This window comes from Schistocerca americana, chromosome X, assembly GCF_021461395.2.
Source record: "Schistocerca americana isolate TAMUIC-IGC-003095 chromosome X, iqSchAmer2.1, whole genome shotgun sequence".
NCBI lineage: Eukaryota > Metazoa > Arthropoda > Insecta > Orthoptera > Acrididae > Schistocerca > Schistocerca americana.
In genome coordinates this window covers 724,191,621-724,213,008 of record NC_060130.1, presented here as the reverse complement: position 1 = coordinate 724,213,008, position 21,388 = coordinate 724,191,621, and the positions used below count along the sequence as shown (strand labels likewise).

General features: G+C 40.8%; 5 non-coding genes across 5 annotated transcripts; 3 read left to right on the top strand and 2 right to left on the bottom strand.

Annotated features, from left to right (window-relative positions):
• Positions 1-15,845: 15,845 nt before the first annotated feature.
• Positions 15,846-15,920, bottom strand: Trnas-cga. Its single transcript has one exon. It is a non-coding gene; the product is annotated as a tRNA-Ser (tRNA).
• A 225-nt stretch (positions 15,921-16,145) lies between these two features.
• Trnas-cga lies at positions 16,146-16,220 on the bottom strand. Its single transcript has one exon. It is a non-coding gene; the product is annotated as a tRNA-Ser (tRNA).
• A 248-nt stretch (positions 16,221-16,468) lies between these two features.
• On the top strand, positions 16,469-16,543 carry Trnas-cga. Its single transcript has one exon. It is a non-coding gene; the product is annotated as a tRNA-Ser (tRNA).
• Positions 16,544-16,768: 225 nt separating this feature from the next.
• Trnas-cga lies at positions 16,769-16,843 on the top strand. Its single transcript has one exon. It is a non-coding gene; the product is annotated as a tRNA-Ser (tRNA).
• Positions 16,844-17,068: 225 nt separating this feature from the next.
• Trnas-cga lies at positions 17,069-17,143 on the top strand. The gene has a single exon. It is a non-coding gene; the product is annotated as a tRNA-Ser (tRNA).
• The last annotated feature ends 4,245 nt before the right edge of the window (positions 17,144-21,388 follow it).

The window sequence follows — 21,388 nt, the reverse complement described above, 5'->3', positions numbered from 1 at the left end:
ACCGTAGCGGTCGCGCGGTTCCAGACTGAAGCGCCTAGAACCGCTCGGCCACCCCGGCCGGCGAGGCTGATAGTTTCTTATATATTAGATTATCATGATTGCTGACTGGGCTGCAATGTTGAAAGTACTAAAAACCTACTTGTTTCTTCTTCAGACCTAATCTGTCACGTCAATGTTGATAGTTTCTACCAGTGGCGTGAACAGATCTGATGGGCAGACTGTTCTGTTGATCACCAAATTGAAGAGCGAGGGTCGGGCAGGGTTAAGAAGTGGGAGAAGCAGTTGCGGCAGTACTGACAACATGTGTGCTGTGACGATCATCTAATAGACAAGCAACAATGCGTATAATAACCGCAGAAATCAATCCGGGACGTACGACGAACGTATCCGTTAAGTCAGTGCAGCGAAATTTGGCGATAATGGCTATGGCAGTAGACGACTGACGCTAGTATCTTTGCTAACAGCACTACGTCGCCTGCAGCACCTCTCCCGGGCTCGTAACCGCATTGATTGGACCCTAGACGACTGGAAAACCATGGCCAAATAAGCCACTATTTCAGATAGTAAGAGCTGATGGTACTGTTCTAGTCTGACGCAGACCCCACGAAGCCGTGGACCCAAGTTGTCAACGAGGTATTGGTAAGTTGGTAGTGCCTCCATAACGGTGTGGGCTGTGTTTACATGGAATGGACTGGGTCCTGTGGTGCAACTGAACCGATCACTAACTGGAAAGGGTCATATTCGCCTACTTGGAGACCGTTTTCAGCCATTCAAGGATTTCATGTTCTCAAACAACGATGGAGTTTTTGAGGATGACAGTGCACCATGTCACCGGGCCACAATTGTTCCCGATTAGTTTGAAGAACATCTGAACAGTTCGAGCGAATGATTTGACCACCCAGATTTCCCGAAATGAATCCCATCGAACTTTTACGTTACATAATTGAGAGGTCAGTTCGTGCACAAAATCCTACACCGGTATCACTCTCCTAATTATGGACGGCTATGGAGGCAACAGGATCCAGTATTTCTGCGGAGGAGTTCAAAACTGGTTCAAATGGCTCTGAGCACTATGGGACTTAACATCTGAGGTCATCAGTCCCCTAAAACTTAGAACTACTTAAACTTAACTAACCTAAGGCCATCACACACATCCGTGCCCAAGGCAGGATTCGAACCTGCGACCGTAGTAGTCGCGCGGTTCCGGACTGAAGCGCCTAGAACCGCTCGGCCACCGCGGCCGGTGTGGAGGACTTCCTACGACTTGTTGAGTCCATGTCACATCGAGCTGCTGCGCGAAGTCGGGCAAAAGAAGGTACGATATTAGGAGGTGCCCCATGAAGATATAAGAAGGTGTTGGCTCAGTGTCATACGCATGCTATTTTGTGCATTGGCAGTAACGTTGGCGAAAATGATTTTAAAAGAAACCCTAGTATAAGGCATCAGCACTTACTTACAGTTTGTATCAAAACACATTTTAAATGAATTTTTTGAACTGCAAAAACATACTCATTTTGAGGTCGAAGCTCTTATGTACGTATTTGCTTACAAATAAATTTGTTTTTGAGAGGGTCTGCCTTGAGCAAAACACAAGTTTTATTATTGTTTTTATTCCCCAGACTTGTTCCGCTTATGTTTGAGCATCATCAGTGGGTTATATTTTTATCTTCTAAAAACAGGTAAAATGTTTTTTTTTTCTAATTTTGTCAAATAAAGACATGGTTGGAGACTGTGGCCATAATATTAAATTAACTGTACATGGTGTACAGTAACCAGCCACAAATTTGTTTTAGGTTACCTTATTTAAAAAGTGCCGTTAACGGTTTCGAATTTTTCACAGTTCATCATCAGACGGTTTTTTTACTTCTTAAACGCATATAAATTTCATTTTAAGACGGTATTTACATATCTGAGAAAACAGAAAAAAAATTTTCAATATATCTTGTCACCACATGCTATGGGTTTCCTGGATTTTGTGTTACTTAAGGTAGTTGTTTCATTTTATGGTTTGTCATCTGTAGCCATATACACACATAAAAAATAGTTTTGCATCACCTCGGATCCGAGAGTTCCGGAACCTGTACGGAAAATTGGAATAGCGATCAACATAAACATCATTTCCGCCCTTTTTATTATTCATGAAAACCACAAACTGCATGTTGTACCACCATACTACGAGACTTTTAGAGGTGGTGGTCCAGATTGCTGTACACACCGGTACCTCTAATACCCAGTAGCACGTCCTCTTGCATTGACGTATGCCTGTATTCGTCGTGACGTACTATCCACAAGTTCATCAAGGCACTGTTTATCCGGATTGTCCCACTCCTCAACGGCGATTCGGCGTAAATCCCTCAGAGTGGTTGGTGAGTCACGTCGCCCATAAAGAGCCCTTTTCAATCTATCCCAAGTATGTTCGATAGAGTTGATGTCTGGAGAACATGCTGGCCACTCTGGTCGAGCGATGTCGTTATCCTGACGGAAGTCATTCATAAGATGTGCATGATGGGGGCGCGAATTGTCGTCCATGAAGACAAATGCCTCGCCAATGTGCTGCCGTTATGGTGGCACTGTCGGTCGGAGGATGGCATTCACGTATCGTACAGCCGCCGCGGCGCCTTCCATGACCACCAGCGGCGTACGTCGGCCCCACATGATGCCACCCCAAAATAGGAGGGAACCTTCACCTTGCTGCACTCGCTGGACAGTGTGTCTCAGGCGTTCAGCCTGATCGGGTTGCCTCCAAACACGTGTCCGACGATTGTCTGGTTGAAGGCATATGGGACACTCATCAGTGAAGAGAACGTGATGCCAGTCCTGACCGGTCCATTCGGCATGTTGTTGGGCTCATCTATACCGCGCTGCATGGTGTCGTGGTTGCAAAGATGGACCTCGCCATGGACGTCGGTAGTGAAGTTGTGCATCATGCAGCCTATTGTGCATAGTTTGAGTCGTAACACGACGTCCTGTGGCTGCACGAAAAGCATTATTCAACATGGTGGCGTTGCTGTCAGGGTTCCTCCGAGCCATAATCCGTAGGCGCGGTCATCCACTGCAGTAGTAGTCCTTGGGCGGCCTGAGCGAGGCATGTAATCGACAGTTATACAAGTAGTAAAAAGCTCTTTTCCTGTGTTATAGGCTACAGTAAAAAACTCACTGATGATGCTGGTACTTCAGCGAAGCTTCTCTATGGAATAAAAAGAAAAATAATAATTGTGTTTTGTTCAAAGCGGACTCTCTCCACAAAGAAATCTATCTGCAAAAACATATGCAGTTCATTTAGTCTATAAGAGTACGATATGGTAAATGTTTTTACCAAATGAAACCATTTTGGATAAAAGTTACGATACATACTCTTTAAGAATTGGGTCTACTTTTAAAATTAGTGTTTTATGTGCCAATAGTTGTAGTTTGTTGCAATAACATTTCAAAACATAGTGGTTAAATCTCTGAAATACTTTCCATGTCTGTAAAAACAAAATGTGAAGGAAAATTAGGTAAAAACAAATTCGTCATGTAACAGGTACACTTTTCTTTTTTTTTTCAGAAGTAACTAGGAACTTTCCAATATTGTTGTTTTAGTTTGTGGTGTTTCTGAGATTTTAACAATTCTTTGGATGTTTTACAAAATTTGATTCAAATGGCTCTGAGCACCATGGGACTTAACATATATGGTCATCAGTCCCCTAGAACTTAGAACTACTTAAACCTAACTACCTTAAGGACATCACATAACACCCAGTCATCACGAGGCAGAGAAAATCCCTAACCGTGCCGGGAATCGAACCCGGGAACCCGGGCGTGGGAAGCGAGAACGCTACCGCACGACAACGAGCTGCGGACGATGTTTTACAACTATGGAATATTACTTTTCTTGAAAGTACGATCAAATGGTTGAAAAATTACAGTCTTAGGTCTTTCCAAACTCAGCACCGTTGGACAGCCATGCTTCAACCTTTCAAAATTGTTGTAGGTATCGGGAATAGGGCCTCAACACTGTGGCTGAAACTGCGAATAGTAATGCCTCCAAACCTACATCTACAAACATACTCCGCAACCACTGTACAGGGCGTGGTTGTGGGTTCCATTCACAAACAGAGCGAAGGAAAAATTCTCTTTGAAGAATGTGTATGAAGTAGTTTCATTAACGAAAGAGCATGGCCTAATTTCATGGTTCAGTAAAGTGTATGCCTCCATAGGAGCGAAATGCGCGTCGGCATCAGGAGAGTCGCTCTGCAGTCAACTTCAAATGCCTGTTCCATAAACTGTCACAATAGAGTTCCTCGAAAAGAACGTCGCCTTCCCCCCAGGGATACCCATTCGAGTTCCCAAAGGATCTCTGTAGTACTTGAGTTTTTATCGAACCTGCCAGTAATAAATTTAGCAGCCCGCTTCTGAACTGGTTCGACGTCTTACTTTAATTTGACCTGATAGTGAATCCAAACACCCGAGCAGTACTCGATAATGGGTCACACTAGTGTTCTATACGCGGCCTCCTTTACAGGCGAACCACACTTTCCTAAAAGTCTCCCAGTAAACCGAAGTCGACCATTTGCTTTCGCTACTACCGTTCTTACGTGTTCGTTCCATTTCATATCGGTCTGCGATGTTACGCCTCGATATTTAATCGACGTGACTGTTTCAAGAAGCGCACTACTGATGCTGTAATCGAACATTGCGGGCTGGGTTTTCCTAGTCACCTGCATTAACGTACATTTTGCTTCATTTATAGCTAGCTTCCATTCATCACATCAACTAGATATTTTGTCTGTCATCTTGTATCCTCCTACAGTCACTCAACTACAGCTACTCCGACGCGCGGAGTGGCCGCGCGGTTTCAGGCGCCATGTCACGGATTGCGCTTCCCCTCCCACCGGAGGTTCGACTCTTCCCTCAGGCAAGGGTGTGTGTGTGTGTCTGTGTGTGTGTGTTGTTCTCAGCGTAAGTTAGTTTAACTAGTGTGCAAGTCTAGGGGCCGATGACCTTAGCAGTTTGGTCCCTTAGGAATTTACACACATTAATCATTACAGCTACTTTCCGTACACCACAGCATCATCAGCAAACAGCCACAGATTGCTGCTCACCTGTCCGCCAGATCATTTATATGTACAGAATATAACAGCGGTGTTACCACACTTCCCTGGGGCACTCTGACCTTTCAGGACCAGTCATGAAAATGTAGAATGGTACACGAGTTGCGAATCATAACATCGATTTTTGTTACACTCTCCACAGAAATGACACATTTTTCAGTCTCGTTTTGCAACAGAATACAGCTACAGAATTCATTTTGAGAAAAAATTGTCAATAGGTACATTTACCCACAAAAACCCACTTGTTCATCAGCTGAATTCTTCTATCCTGGGACAAGCACAGGAATTTTTTATGACGTTGTCTTAAAACAGGGGGTTGCTCCTCAGATTCATAAGGGTTTGCTTCTCTGTGGACGGTAGACTTAAGCCGCTTAGTCTTTCCTGCAACTTAGTCCTTCTTAGAGATGTATACATTTGTTTAAAAGCAGAGAAAGATCACTCCACTGGAAATGTAGCACATGGAATTATCAGTATCAAAGTTGGTAATTGATACACTTTACTGAACCATGAAATTAGGCCATGCTCATTCGTTAATGAAACTACCTCATAAACATTCTTCAAAGAGAATTCGGGTGAAGTTGTACCGTACAATGAGTTCATTTTTTGAAGTTATTCAGTCTCACACAGAATGTGACCAACTGTTTCCAACTACAGGCGATGATAAATGTTGATATCTTTTTCATGTGAATGCAGCCTCTTCACTCTCTCTTTACAATCTGAGTGACAGTTTTGACTCACAGATGATTTCCAATAAATGTCGAAAGTATGCTCCCTGTCAAATTACAGTTGTACTGAAATCTCCTTAATCTTCTTGCTGTAATATACGGCATCATAGTTTTTCAATTGCAGTTTGTTATACAAGACATCTGTGTAACTGAAATACTTAGTCCGCAGCTCGTGGTCGTGCGGTAGCGTTCTCGCTTCCCACGCCCGGGTTCCCGGGTTCGATTCCCGACGGGGTCAGGGATTTTCTCTGCCTCGTGATGACTGGGTGTTGTGTGCTGTCCTTAGGTTAGTTAGGTTTAAGTAGTTCTACGTTCTAGGGGGCTGATGACCATAGATGTTAAATCCCATAGTGCTCAGAGCCATTTGAACCATTTTTTTGAAATACTTAGAAAATATTTCCCGCAAGAAAACTGACTGAAAAGTATTCAGAAAAGCCAAAAAACCCTGAGACTTCAGCACTGCAACGATGTCTCAATTATCACTGTCAAAGATTTGTAACAGTTTGAAACGTCCCCTTATAAAAATTATACATAACTGTGCTTAAACTAACACACAATATTTTTAGCGCAACGCAATCTGACTTTCAAAAATCCCTACAAAAGAATGGCCCTGACTAACATTAACCTATACCTTTCACAAATCACTTACCTCACAAAAATCTTCGTTACTTGAACTACTGCAATACAGCGAGCGCCACTACTGCCAGCTAAATAAAAGATTCAAACTACGGAAGGCACTAACTACTGATAGGCATAGTTAGCAAATGAAAGATTTTTTAATAGAGAACAAACAATGTATTTACCTTAATAGTGTTGCAAAATCATAATATACATAGCAGTTCATGACGTCCAGTCTTTCAAATTTCAAAACTCCGCCATTTCTCTCCCCACATCCACCACTGCTGGCGGCTCACCTCCAACTGCGCGACGCTACGCGCTGTTAACATCCAGCTGCCCAACACTACAATGGCAGACAACAATACAAACTAGCCACAGACTGCACACAGCACAGCCAGTCATTTTTCATACAGAGCGCTACGTGGCGTTACCAATAAGAAAACCTAAACAGCCTACTTACATAGCCCCCATGCTCCCCACAAAAAATTTTACAAATTGTTTTGGGCACTGGCCAATACAGATTTGACAAAATTTTTCATAATTACAATAACAAAGATATCAAATGCACACACTTATTGATACAATGTTGGTCAAATGCTAAAATTTTCTCACAGTCCATAAAGACAGTCCTGATCATCACAGTAAAATTGCAGTGTTTTTCTCAAAGTCTGAGCAGTAAAAGAAAATGCACACGGAAGTAGTGGATTTCGATGCAGTCTTGAAGAAGTAGTGTTGTCCTTCCAACGGAAAGACAGTGCTGACTCTTGACATGCAGACAGGTAATGGGCCACAACAGAGCAAACCCACAGCAGAGTCATTCGAAAGTTTGAAGAATATTGGTAGGTAGGTCATCACAGAGTAGACCTACTGTAGTCCTGGTAGAGATTACAGTATTGGTGGGCCATCAGAGGTGCAGACCCACTGCAGTCCTGGTAGAGCTTGTGGTATTGGTGGGCCACCAGAGGTGCAGACCCACTGCAGTCCTTGTAGAAATAATGGTACTGGTGAGTCAGCAAAGGTGTAGACCTACTGTAGTCCTTGTAGAAATAATGGTATTGGTGGGTCATCAAAGATGCAGACCGACTGTAGTCCTTGTAGAGATGGCCAGCAGCCATCTGTTGTGACTGTGCAGGTGCACAATCACCATTGAAGACTCTTGCGGATAATATAGCAAGTCCATAACCACCACTTGTGCACTCACAAAGTTTTTGGAATTGTCCTTAGAACCAGCAATGCTGTTATCCAGTCCCTTGCTGAATTAGTAACATACGTGCAAACACTGAGAGTCTCTGCTTCTCACATACTGTCCATATACTATGACCAACAGAAACGTGTGCAGTGAAATGTAACTTACAAGTTACTTAATTTGATGAACTGGTGTCAATTACAATTTTATAACATAAGAATACAATTACAAAGGTACAAAATACATCATTAAAGAATATAATAGTACAGATAACATTTGTAGTAAAACAGGGTTTACAAAAGAATAGAAATATACATATACATCAGTGTTACAAGAATTATGACATAAGTAAATAAATAAAAGATCAGAATAATTATTGAAACATCAACTTCACACATGAGCATTAAAACAGAACAGAATTAATAATGTCTAACATCTTTACAAAGTAAATAACATATTATTAATGCAAATTATATTTGAGGATAACAGTATGCCTCATCATAGTTCATGTAGCTGAGTATTAGAAAAATTCTACAACATAAATCATATTAGCTAAACACATAAAGACAGGAAAAACACAAATATACGTAGCGTAATAACACAAAAATACAGGACAGGGTTTGTTTTCAGTGTCACATTTGGTACTGCAGTCCAACCTAAAACTTCATTCCATAGATCTTTCGTCTTATTTCAACATTTGTTTCCACCAAAAAAATCCTATCCAAGCAGGCTTTCTGTATTTGTATGTTCACATATTTCTTACCTCATTATTTATTTTCCATTATCTTACCTATTATTTATTTCCAAGAAAATCCTACTTAAACCTGTTGTCCCTAAACCCTACTTTTTTGCTCATATCCTCTTTCAAAATACTTTTTTTGGCCAAACCATTTTCTTATAGCTTCTCAATGCATTTATTTCAATTCATCATAGTTAGTTTCTTATATAGTCTACCCCCTCTTAAGCTAACTTAAATCTACTGAGCTGAGACATATATACCAAGGGACGAGACAATGCAGCAGCACATAACAAATTAACACAAACAGCAAGGACAAAAAAATACAAATTGGCAAAGTAAGCAACAATATTACAACTAATATAAGGCAATGAGCAGCAAACAAGAAAAATAAATCAGTAGTTAACTGGCTTAGCAGAGTAACACAAAGTCAAATTCAGTAACACTATGCCTGGCAAACAGCAGCAGCAAATGCAATAACTTATATCTAAACATGAGAAAGCTGAAGCAGAAAAAATATTACAGTAAAAATGGCTATGTTTAATACCTATGTCACATTTTAACACTAGAGTGATGCACCACTGTAACTTGCTCTAGCAGACAAGTTACCAAGTCACTGACAAAAATTATGTATGCAATTCCTGTGAAGTGGAAATGTCTTTTTGTGCTCCCTCATTTTTTTTTGGAGTACATCCATCATAAAGTTATTTTTTAGTGGATCTGTAGGCATAAAATATTTATGTTAGTACATCTACAATATTTAATTTTAACCAATGCTGCAGTGCAGCTAGGAACTAGATATTAAACAAAATGAGTAAATAAATACATAAAGCAAGCCATATGGCATTTCTCTCAACTAGCAAGCCAATAGCCGTGAAATGTTTCCCATCGTTTCATTAGGCATTTTAGTAAATATCGTAAATGAAGAGCTCCACAGTATAATCATATGTTTTAAAGTTTGAGCGTGTCGTATTTGCGATGCTTTCTACAAAGGAATGTCAATAGCGAGGATAATGGCTTCTTTTTTTTTTCACCTGCGCCTCTGAAAGGCACACACTAACGGCTTTTTTTCAGGCGACTGTCGCGCAGCTGGATGCCCATGACTCATTACGTGAAGGTGGTCACTTAACTTTCTTACTGAAATATTTACGACACCAGGTTGCATTACAGTGACAGCCTCATATAAAAAATTTCACAGGTCGAGAATTTGCGTTGCAAATGTGTAGAAACAAAATACTATGAATATAACAGTGTTCAAAAGTTTTCGTCGGCATTGTGATACAGTCACGCATTTACACACACTTCATAACTCTTAAAGTACGATTCTTGGTTTCCAACATCCTTTTTCACAAGTTAGAGTCCCTAACCACTCCTCATTGTTCATATACGTATTCGTCGACACTTCTTCAATATTTCATCATAATAAATATGTAGCATAATCAAATAACTCATATAGCATCAGCTTATTGATCATAAACATACCGCAACATCATAATAGTCATCGTAATAATAACATTATAACACCTCAGTCAACTCTCAAACTCGTCGTAGCTTCCTCCAATAATTTCAAAACCTAAAAAAAATTCTCTGCTCATGTCAAAAGTGTCATCTGCCTCAAATGTACTTTAAAAATCGTGATTCCATACCAAATATACCATTCAAAGCTCTCATAATATCACAATGGGTCCGAAAAAATATGAGCAGTTGACAAAGTACAGACAAAAAACAATTTCGTAAGTGTGAAGTTATCCAACGGTGTAATTACGTAAACATCTGTCACTGCCGTAGTAAAAAGTTTGTCTCTCTCAGTTAAATGATCAGATAGCTGTGTAATTCTGTGTTAGAGAAATATGGTACCGATGTGTAAAGTTGTATAAGCAAATACCATATTAGCTAGGGCTCCTTGTGCTTGCCACACACATGGTACACAAAGTAAGTGTGTACCCCCCTGAGGATTAATGTAATTATACCCTCAGGTGTTACAGATTACAGCAATGGAATGAAATATATCACAGAAAATTTTCTTTGTAATTCAAAAATCTTTAAAAGTAAATGTCTTAAGTACAAAATTAATCACTCAAATGCGTGTCCTGTAGCGCTAAACTGTGCTCTTGTTGTAAGATAATCTCTGGGGAAGTGTCGTAGTTATCGTCCTCTGTAAGCAAAGTTCTGCTGAAGTCAATGTACTTACCTCATCATAAACGAAAGTGAAATGCCTTGCGTATAGATATCGTAGTTATTGCATACCTTACCGTGATCAAGAAAGTACTATAATGTAACGTATTGTTGTGCTACAGAAAAGGCTGTCTCATTGTAGCTATACCACAAAAGTTACTACTAAAACATGTTTTACTTTCCAGAATAATACAGAAAAACTGTGCAGATATAAAACAGAAGCACTGCAAAAGCAACATTGTAAATTGTCACTCATTAGTAGCATCGTGATAAAATCGTGTAGCTATGAAAGAAACCAAATGCTAAGTAATCTTTAATCTCACAGAATGTACTTCAAATAAAGAGTATTTTTTCAAGTACCAAAATGTTGCATTAAAATCTCTTTAGCAGTGTATGTTCTCAGTATGTAAACCGTATATTCGTTACGTAATCATGCCACTAACAAGCAAGAATGTACACACACAATAACACTGTGTCGTCTGTTCACTATAACAATGCATTCGTAATTACTGTCTAAATATGTTCCCTAGGTTATAGACTGGATAGTTTATTTTAAAACATAGTTACATGTTAACAGTTTCTAAGTGTGACAAACAGTACTAGTAACGTGAAGTGAAAAATTTTATGGCAAAGACAAAGTTAAAAAGCGAATTGTCTCTCAATAAACTGTTTTACATGTGCAATCTTTTACCCTTTCACCTTGAACGCAATTTTCATGTGGTATACGTCGGTAAGGAATACTGGAATTTTTCTCAAGGTTAGCGTCTATGTTATTTTCCTCAAGCCGAGCCGGCGCACGTGGCTGCCTGCGCTGTGAGTCATTGTCTGTTTTGTTGGCGCACGTCGTTATTGGGATTTGGAGGTCTAATTGCTACAAATTCACCTTGTCGAGAGGGCCCTGCCCTCTTTGAAACCCGCCAGTTCTGATGAAATTCAGGTCTGTCGTTATGATTATATCGTCTGTCGTCATGTCGGTAGTTCCTGTAGTTTCTTTCTTGTCGGTTAAGTGGTGGAAAATTTCTCCCTGAATTATCATTGCATTGTGGAAGTTGTTCTGTCCCCCGTGATAATAATAGTTCTGGTTGCAATATTGTCTGTTTCTATGATTGTCTCTGTCAGATTCATTACTACGGAAGTGCAACCTTTCTCTGTAACTATTACTACTGTGCCAACGGTTGTCATACGGGTGGTGTCTGTTCTGGTCACGATTTACGTTGTAAGAATAGCCTTGTCGTGTATTATTTCTGTCATCACGGAATTGTGACAGATGTGAGCTGTAATTGTTGTGCTCCTGTTTTCGCGTCCCGCGATTGTCAATGTCAATTTCTAATTCTCGTAAGAGTCCCTGAAAAGCTTCAATGTCGTCTTCGCAACGTCCTGCCAAAATAATATGTCGTAAATGTTCAGGTAATTTGATTAAGCAAATGCAGATGAGTTCTGAGGGGCTGTATGGGTTTGACAGGTACTGATTCTTGTGCAACATGTCTTCAAAATATTTCACAAGACTGGAGAATTCAGATTGTTCGAAATGTTTCATCATTACGATGCTATGTTTTACTCGGTCTTGTGTAGCGTGAGACCAATATGCTGAGAGGAAGGCATGATAAAATTCTCCTTCACTGTGGCAATCGTGAATGACCGATCACATTCTTACAGCTGGTTCATTCTCTAAATAGCCACACATAAATTCTAATCTGTGCTCTAATGACCAGTTGGGAGGAAAACAATGAGAGAATTGATGGAGCCACGCTTGTGGATGAATGTCGTTGCCGGAATTCTTAAATGTTTTGAATTTACGAGTAGTAATAAACAGCTTATAGTCAAAATCATCATGTCGGCGAGTCTCATATCGGTCATTGTTACGTCGTTTCGGCGGTTCCATTTCAAAATTCGGTGCACCTTGCCAATTTCTTTCATAATTTCCGAAATGTCCTGTGTTATTATTTTGTGGTTGTTCCGTATTTCTATGTCCCTCTTCCCGTGTTGGAGCGCGAGTGTCCTCTGAAATATGTAATTCTTGTATTACTTGTGCCAACTGATCTTGTACTTCCCGAATTTCTCTTTTGTACTGTGTATTGATTTGATTTTGATTTTGTTTGAATTTTCTAATTTGTTCATACTCTTCAGTGTCCGTGAAGGCTACAGGTCTTGTGTCATTCAGATCATCATCTACCTTTGTAGATAAGTTAGTGAACTGATCTGAAAGTTAGGCTACTTTATCCGATAGTGGAATTATTTCCTCTGTGTGTTTTTCTGAACCAAGTTTCAGAGTGTCCATTTGTGTTGAAATCGTATCTACTGTGTCCCTTAAGTTTTCCTGAGTTTTTGCAAGTTGCGTAACCGAATCGGTAGATGCAACTGAGTCAATTTTGGCTTGCAAGGTCTCATGATTTTCATGAACAATAATTTGCAGTTATTTTATGGCTGCTTCCTGATTCTGTAATGCATTTTCATGACGCGAAAAAATAGGTTGGAAATGCTCACAAATTTGTGTTTTTACGTCATTACAGACTTTTAGGCATTTCGATTCAATGTTATGTAACTCAGTAGTTAAATCTTCACATGTTTGTTCAAGTGTGGTGTCTAACTTCCGAAGATTTTGTTCCATTGTATCTAACTTTTGAAGATTTTGTTCCATTGTGTCTAACTGTTGCTGTGTTTGTCTCTGGTGTTGTTCCATTGTGTCTAACTTTTGAAGCTTTTGCTGTGTTTGTCTCTGATTTTGTTCCATTTGTTGCATTAATTGCAATAATAATGTATTAGTGTCTGGATTGTGTTTCTCCATGCTTTTTGGCAGTGCATTTGCAGCGGCAACATTCACATTTTGACAAGCGGAAAATGTGTCTTGACTCATTAGAGAAAACGGTGAGAACCCAAAACCTGAGTCTACAATATTTGCAATATTGTGTTCTGTCATTCCCAATTCCTGAGGCGAGCTGTTGCCGACCGATCGATCGATAATGCTTCCCTGTTCACTACCTGTTTCACTGCCCACACCATTATTTGCAGCCCGCTCCATTTCCCTATGCACAATTACCAAATTGCTACTTTGAACATTAGTTAATTCATTACTCGGCGGCGCTAACACACTGCTTTCGCAGGGGGGTACACGCTTACTTTGTGTACCCTGTGTTTGGCAAGCACAAAGAGCCCTAGCTAATATGGTATTTGCTTATACAACTTTACACATCGGTACCATATTTCTCTAACACACAAATTACACAGCTATCTGATCATTTAACTGAGAGATAAACATTTTTTTTACTACATCAGTGACACATGTTTACTCATTTACACAGTTGGGTAACGTCACACTTATGAAATTGTATTTTGTCTGTACTTTGTGAACTGTTCATATTTTTTCGGAACCATTGTGAGCTTTGAATTATGTATTTGGTATGGGATCATCATCGTAAAGTACGTTTGAGGTAGATGACACTATTGAAATGAGCAGAGAATTTTCTTTAGGTTTTGATATTATTGGAGGAAGCTATGACGATTTTGTGATTCGACTGAGGTGTTATGATGTTATTATTATGACGACCATGTGTATTTTGCTGTTGAGGTATGTTTATGATCAATAAGCTGATGCTATATGAGGAATTTGATTATGCTGTGTATTTATTATGATGAAATATTGAAGAAGTGTCGATGAATATGTATATGTGTAATAAGGTAAGGAATAATGAGCAGTGGTTAGGGACTCTGACTTGTGAAAAAGGATGTTGGAAACCAAGAATCGTACTTTAAGAGTTATGAAATGTGTGTAAATGCGTGAATGTATCACAATGCCGGCGAAAAATTTTTGGACACTGTTATATTTACAGGATTTTGTTTCTACACATTTGTAACGCAAATTCTCGACCTGTGAAATTGTTATATGAGACTGTCACTGTAGCGGAAACTGCTGTCGTAAATATTTCCGTAAGAAAGTTAAGTGACCATCACGTAATGCGTCGTGGACGCCCAGCTGTACCACCTGCCTGGAAAAAAGCCATTAGTGTGTGCCTTTCAGAGGCATAGGTAGAAAAAAAAAAGAAGCCATTATCCTCGCTATTGACATTTCTTTGTCGAAACCATCGCAAATACGACACGCTCAAACTTGAAAACATATTATTACACTGTGGAGCTCTTAATTTATGATATTTACTAAAATGCCTAATGAAACGATGAGAAACATTTCATGGCTATTGTCTTGCTAGTTGAGAGAAATGCCATATGGCTTGCTTTATGTATTTATTTACTCATTTTGTTTAATATCTAGTTTCTAGCTGCACTGCAGCATTGGTTAAAATAAAATTTAATAGATGTACTAATATAAATATTTTATGCCTACAGATCCAGTAAATAATTTTATGATCTATTCAAAAAAACGTAGGAGCATAAAAAGACATTTCCCTTCACAGGAATTGCATACGGAATTTTCTTTTCAACTACTTGGTAATTTTTTTGGTAGAATAACTTCTTGTGGTGCACCACTTTAATTACAGAGACATTTCCCTTGTCTGCATTGTTGTCTTTAGTGTAATATTTTTTCTGCTTGAGCTATGTCATGTTCAGATATAAGTTATTGCATTTGCTGCTGCTGTTTGCCAGCATAGTGCTACTAAATTTCACTTTGTATTACTCTGTTAAGCTAGTTTTACTACTGATTTATTTTTCTTGTTGCTGCACATTGGCTCATATTAGTTGTAATGTTGCATTGCTTGCTAATTTAGATTTACTGTAGCTTGCTTTGCAATTTTCCATTTTTTTTGTCATTGCTGTTTGTGTTAATTGTTTTGTGCTGCTGCATTGCCTCGTACCTTAGTTTAGCATCTGAGCTCAGTAGACTTAAGTTAGCTTAAGATGGGATAGGCTATCTGAGAGAACGAGTTGTGATGAATTGGAAGATGTGCATTGAGAAGCTATAAGAAAATGGTTTGGCCAAAACAGTATTTTGAAAGAGGATATGAGCAAAAAAGTAGGGTTTAGGGACAACAGGTTTACGTAGGATTTTCTTGGAAATAAATGATGAGGTAAGATAATGGAAAATAAATAATGAGGTAAGAAATATGTGAACATATAAATACATAAAGCATGCTTGGATAGGATTTTTTTGGTGGAAACAAATGTTGAAATAAGACGAAAGATCCATGGAGTGAAGTTTTAGATTGGACTGCAGTACCAAATGTTACACTGAAAACAAACCCTGCCCTTTCCTCTTGTGTTATTCTGCTATATGTTTGTGTTCCCTTGTGTGTTTGTCTTTTTCCTGTCGTTAAGTGTTTAGCTAATAAGATTTATGAAACTTCCTGGCAGATTAAAACTGTGTGCCCGACCGAGACTCGAACTCGGGACCTTTGCCTTTCGCGGGCAAGCGCTCTACCAACTGAGCTACCGAAGCACGACTCACGTCCGGTACTCACAGCTTTACTTCTGCCAGTACCTCGTCTCCTACCTTCCAAACTTTACAGAAGCTCTCCTGCGAAACATGCAGAACTAGCACTCCTGAAAGAAAGGATATGCGGAGACATGGCTTAGCCACAGCCTGGGGGATGTTTCCAGAATGAGATTTTCACTCTGCAGCGGAGTGTGCGCTGATATGAAACTTCCTGGCAGATTAAAACTGTGTGCCCGACCGAGACTCGAACTCGGGACCTTTGCCTTTCGCGGGCAAGCGCTCTACCAACTGAGCTACCGAAGCACGACTCACGTCCGGTACTCACAGCTTTACTTCTGCCAGTACCTCGTCTCCTACCTTCCAAACTTTACAGAAGCTCTCCTGCGAAACATGCAGAACTAGCACTCCTGAAAGAAAGGATATGCGGAGACATGGCTTAGCCACAGCCTGGGGGATGTTTCCAGAATGAGATTTTCACTCTGCAGCGGAGTGCGGAGTTATAGGAGACGAGGTACTGGCAGAAGTAAAGCTGTGAGTACCGGACGTGAGTCGTGCTTCGGTAGCTCAGTTGGTAGAGCGCTTGCCCGCGAAAGGCAAAGGTCCCGAGTTCGAATCTCGGTCGGGCACACAGTTTTAATCTGCCAGGAAGTTTCATATCAGCGCACACTCCGCTGCAGAGTGAAAATCTCATTCTGGAAACATCCCCCAGGCTGTGGCTAAGCCGTGTCTCCGCATATCCTTTCTTTCAGGAGTGCTAGTTCTGCATGTTTCGCAGGAGAGCTTCTGTAAAGTTTGGAAGGTAGGAGACGAGGTACTGGCAGAAGTAAAGCTGTGAGTACCGGACGTGAGTCGTGCTTCGGTAGCTCAGTTGGTAGAGCGCTTGCCCGCGAAAGGCAAAGGTCCCGAGTTCGAGTCTCGGTCGGGCACACAGTTTTAATCTGCCAGGAAGTTTCATATCAGCGCACACTCCGCTGCAGAGTGAAAATCTCATTCTGGAAACATCCCCCAGGCTGTGGCTAAGCCATGTCTCCGCATGTCCTTTCTTTCAGGAGTGCTAGTTCTGCATGTTTCGCAGGAGAGCTTCTGTAAAGTTTGGAAGGTAGGAGACGAGGTACTGGCAGAAGTAAAGCTGTGAGTACCGGACGTGAGTCGTGCTTCGGTAGCTCAGTTGGTAGAGCGCTTGCCCGCGAAAGGCAAAGGTCCCGAGTTCGAGTCTCGGTCGGGCACACAGTTTTAATCTGCCAGGAAGTTTCATATCAGCGCACACTCCGCTGCAGAGTGAAAATCTCATTCTGGAAACATCCCCCAGGCTGTGGCTAAGCCATGTCTCCGCATATCCTTTCTTTCAGGAGTGCTAGTTCTGCATGTTTCACAGGAGAGCTTCTGTAAAGTTTGGAAGGTAGGAGACGAGGTACTGGCAGAAGTAAAGCTGTGAGTACCGGACGTGAGTCGTGCTTCGGCAGCTCAGTTGGTAGAGCGCTTGCCCGCGAAAGGCAAAGGTCCCGAGTTCGAGTCTCGGTCGGGCACACAGTTTTAATCTGCCAGGAAGTTTCATATCAGCGCACACTCCGCTGCAGAGTGAAAATCTCATTCTGGAATCAATAAGATTTATGTTGTAGAATTTTTCAAATAATACGTTATTTTCTTTGTAAAGATGTTTAGACATTATTTATTCTGTTTTGTTTTAATGCTCAAGTGTGAAGTTGATGTTTCAAAAGTTATTCTGACCTTTCATGTATTTACTTATGTCATTATTCCTGTAACACTGATGTATATGTCTATTTCTATTCTTTTGTAAACCCTGTTTTACTACAAATGTTATCTGTATTGTTATGTTCTTTAATGATGTATTTTGTACCTTTGTAATTGTATTCTCATGTTATAAAATTGTAATTGACACCAGTTCATCAAATTAAGTAACTTGTAAGTTACATTTCACTGCACACGTTTCTGTTGGTCATAGTATATGGACAGTATGTGAGAAGTAGAGACTCTTAGTGTTTGCACGTGTGTTACTAATTCAGCAAGGGACTGGATAACAGCATTGCTGGTTCTAAGGACAATTCCAGAAACTTTGTGAGTTCACAAGTGGTGGTTATGGACTTGCTATATTATCCGCAAGACTCTTCAATGGTGATTGTGCACCTGCACAGTCACAACAGATGGCTGCTGGCCATATCTACAAGGACTACAGTGGGTCTGCATCTTTGATGACCCACCAATACCATTATTTCTACAAGGACTACAGCGGGTCTGCATCTTTGATGACCCACCAATACCATTATTTCTACAAGAACTGCAGTGGGTCTGCACCTCTGGTGGCCCACCAATACCGTAATCTCTACCAGGACTACAGTGGGTTTGCTCTGTGATGACCTACTTACCAGTATTCTTCAAAACTTCGAATGACTCTGCTGCACAACGTAGCAGTTCATGACGTCCAGTCTTACAAATTTCAAAACTCCGCCATTTCTCTCCCCACATCCACCACTGCTGGCGGCTCACCTCCAACTGCGCGACGCTACGCGCTGTTAACAGCCAACTGCCCAACGCTACAATGGCAGACAACAATGCAACTAGCCACAGACTGCACACAGCACAGCCAGTCATTTTTCATACAGAGCGCTACGTGGCGTTACCAATAAGAAAACCTAAACAGCCTACTTACAAGTTCTACTCTGTGTTCTCCAACTGTGTGGACCAACCTGGATGAGATTTTTCACCTAGTTGGGGCATGTGATCACAACTGTCTTTGACATATTATTGCGGTGAATAATGAGAGCAATCGGATATCTCGACAAAACCTTATTCTGCAAGTCACTGAGACGACCATCCATTACTGATGCTCCATCATACGTCTGGCCAACCAACTTCTCTGCCATGGAAAATTCATCAGCTCAGCATTGAACATGAACAAATGGACCATTAGCTGTTCTCTCTACACTGACGTCCGTAAGACCAACGAATATTTCACTCACATTGCCTTCAAGACATAGCGCAGAACTGCTGGCACTTGTTTACAGAAGTTTTGTCACGTATTATGGCTACAAAGTCTGTTAATTTTATTTCTTGTTTCAGGGATCCCTTGAATAACTCAGAAATAGCTTTAATTATATGTAGTTTTCTTTAGTTGCGAAAGTTTGTTGTTGCACTGTTAATCAATTAGCCTTCATAATGGCAGTGTCCAGTATAAGATGCAATTCTCGTTAGTACGTACACATCCTGTTGCGAGTTTACATGTTTAGAAACGCATTTTGTTTGGTGAGCTGAGCGATAGAGTTAGGCATACATTCGTTACGTACGCGCCGCGGCCTGTCTTTCTCGTGGGCCTCGGTACACCATCAGTCACGTCAAGTCGCACCCCCTCCCTTCTCACCTCTCTTGCACACGGTTTCTCAATGATGTGCACGGCCTCGCCACAGAACGCTTGCCCCCTCCACGAGGCTCCCCTTACCTGCTGCCGGACGACGTGGCCTCTTATTCCCTCTAACCCCGAGTGGCCGAGTCTGCTAAGAATACAGCTGTCGCCCCGCAGCACTTAGAGGAAGTGTCTGAGCTAGTTTTCTGCCATAGCTCGCAATTACCGTACTCGTGACCAGCAATGGAGCAGAAAACACTGCTGTTCCCTGGAATGCCGGACATTTGCCACGCCGGACATTTGCCACACTTGCCCCTTCGCCAGGTAGCTTGAGTTGGCCTAGCGATCCCGCAGGTAAGGGACGCCCTTCCCCGCACTACCTCTGTCCGCTTTCAAACCGCCGTCTCCACATCTTACTCGATACAACCAGTACGTAAGGGACCTTCTTCATCGACATCTTGGCCAAATACAGAGCTTCTTTTACGAAATCGAAATATTTATAACTTTTGGGAAACGAAAGCAATACCGACGATTATGTCAGTATGTAATTAGTTCTGCCAAGTATAAATATAGATTCCTGTGTCTGTACGGTAGCTTCCTTTCACGCTTACTGATTGCGATAGAAACAGTCCATCGGCATGGGAGCAACAAGAAAGGAACGATGTAATGAGAATGCGAATGTACGCTAATCATTTCTTTTCGATCACTGCATTTGTGCCTACTTTAATTACTACAACTACATACCCAAAAGACAACAGGGAAAGAATGTTTGAAAAAAAGAACGACATACTCCAGCCGCGCGGGATTAGCCGAGCGGTCTTAGGCGCTGTAGTCGCGGACTGTGCGGCTGGTCCCGGCGGAGGTTCGAGTCCTCCCTCGGGCATGGGTGTGTGTGTTTGTCCTTAGGATAATTTAGGTTAAGTAGTGTGTAAGCTTAGGGACTGATGACCTTAGCAGTTAAGTCCCATAAGATTTCACACACATTTTTTTGACATACTCCATATTAATTTACTCTCTAAAACATTAGTTAATAAAGTGTAGCGGGACAATGTTCAAAACGTAACTGAAAACACGTTCACTAAATAGAGATAAGAACATCTATGACTGACATGTCATCTAAGGTCGACTTACAATTTTAAAATGTTAGAAATAGGGAAATGAAGTAATACAGAATGCTACGCTTGTAACGTACGTTGTTGTTCTACATAGTTAAGCTCTGGTGTTTACAGGGTCACAGAGAAAGCATCTTAGGTTCTGGGGGGAAAAGCCGTAATTGTAATTATCTGCACTACAACAGAAACAAGAAGAACAACCAAAGGAAAAATAATGTAAGCTCACAATCGACTTTGAAGCAGATAGTTCCTGTGACTTAGTATGGGCAGAGGTTATATTCGACAACCGGAATAAATTAATAACTGGCTCCTTTTACCGACCCCCTGTCTCAGATGAAACAGCTGCTGAATAGCACAAAGAAAACTTGAGTCTCATCACAAATAGGTACCCTACCCATACAATTATAGTTGGCAGTTACCTCAATCTACCCTCCGCATGTTGACAAAAATACATTTTCGTACCCTATTGTAAATAGAAAACAACTTCCGTAATTGTTCTCAATGATTTTTTAAAAATTATTTTTAACAATTAGTTTAGTTGACGAGGCCATTCAAATTGTAAATGGTTACGAAAACACACTTGACCTTGCAGCCGCAAATAATCCTGAGCATCACGACGGATACAGGGATTAATGGACACACAGTCGTAACGAGGCTCACTTCCGTAACAAAGAAATTCACCGAAACTAAACGCGAAACATATCTATTTATAAAAGCAGCTAAAAATTCGGGTGACGTCTTTCTAAGACGTCCAATCCTTCCAAACTATGTAAATGAAGACCATATGTGAATTAAGTTCAAAGAAATAGTATCAACAGCACTCGAGATATTCATACCAAATAAATTAATAAGAGACGGAACTGATCCCCCATGGTACACAAAACACGACAGAAAGCTGTTGCAGGAGCACCGCAAAAAGCACGTATAATTTAGACGAACGCAAAATCTCCAAGATTGGTGAAGTTTTACTGAGGCTCGAAATTTGGTGCGAGATGCATTTAA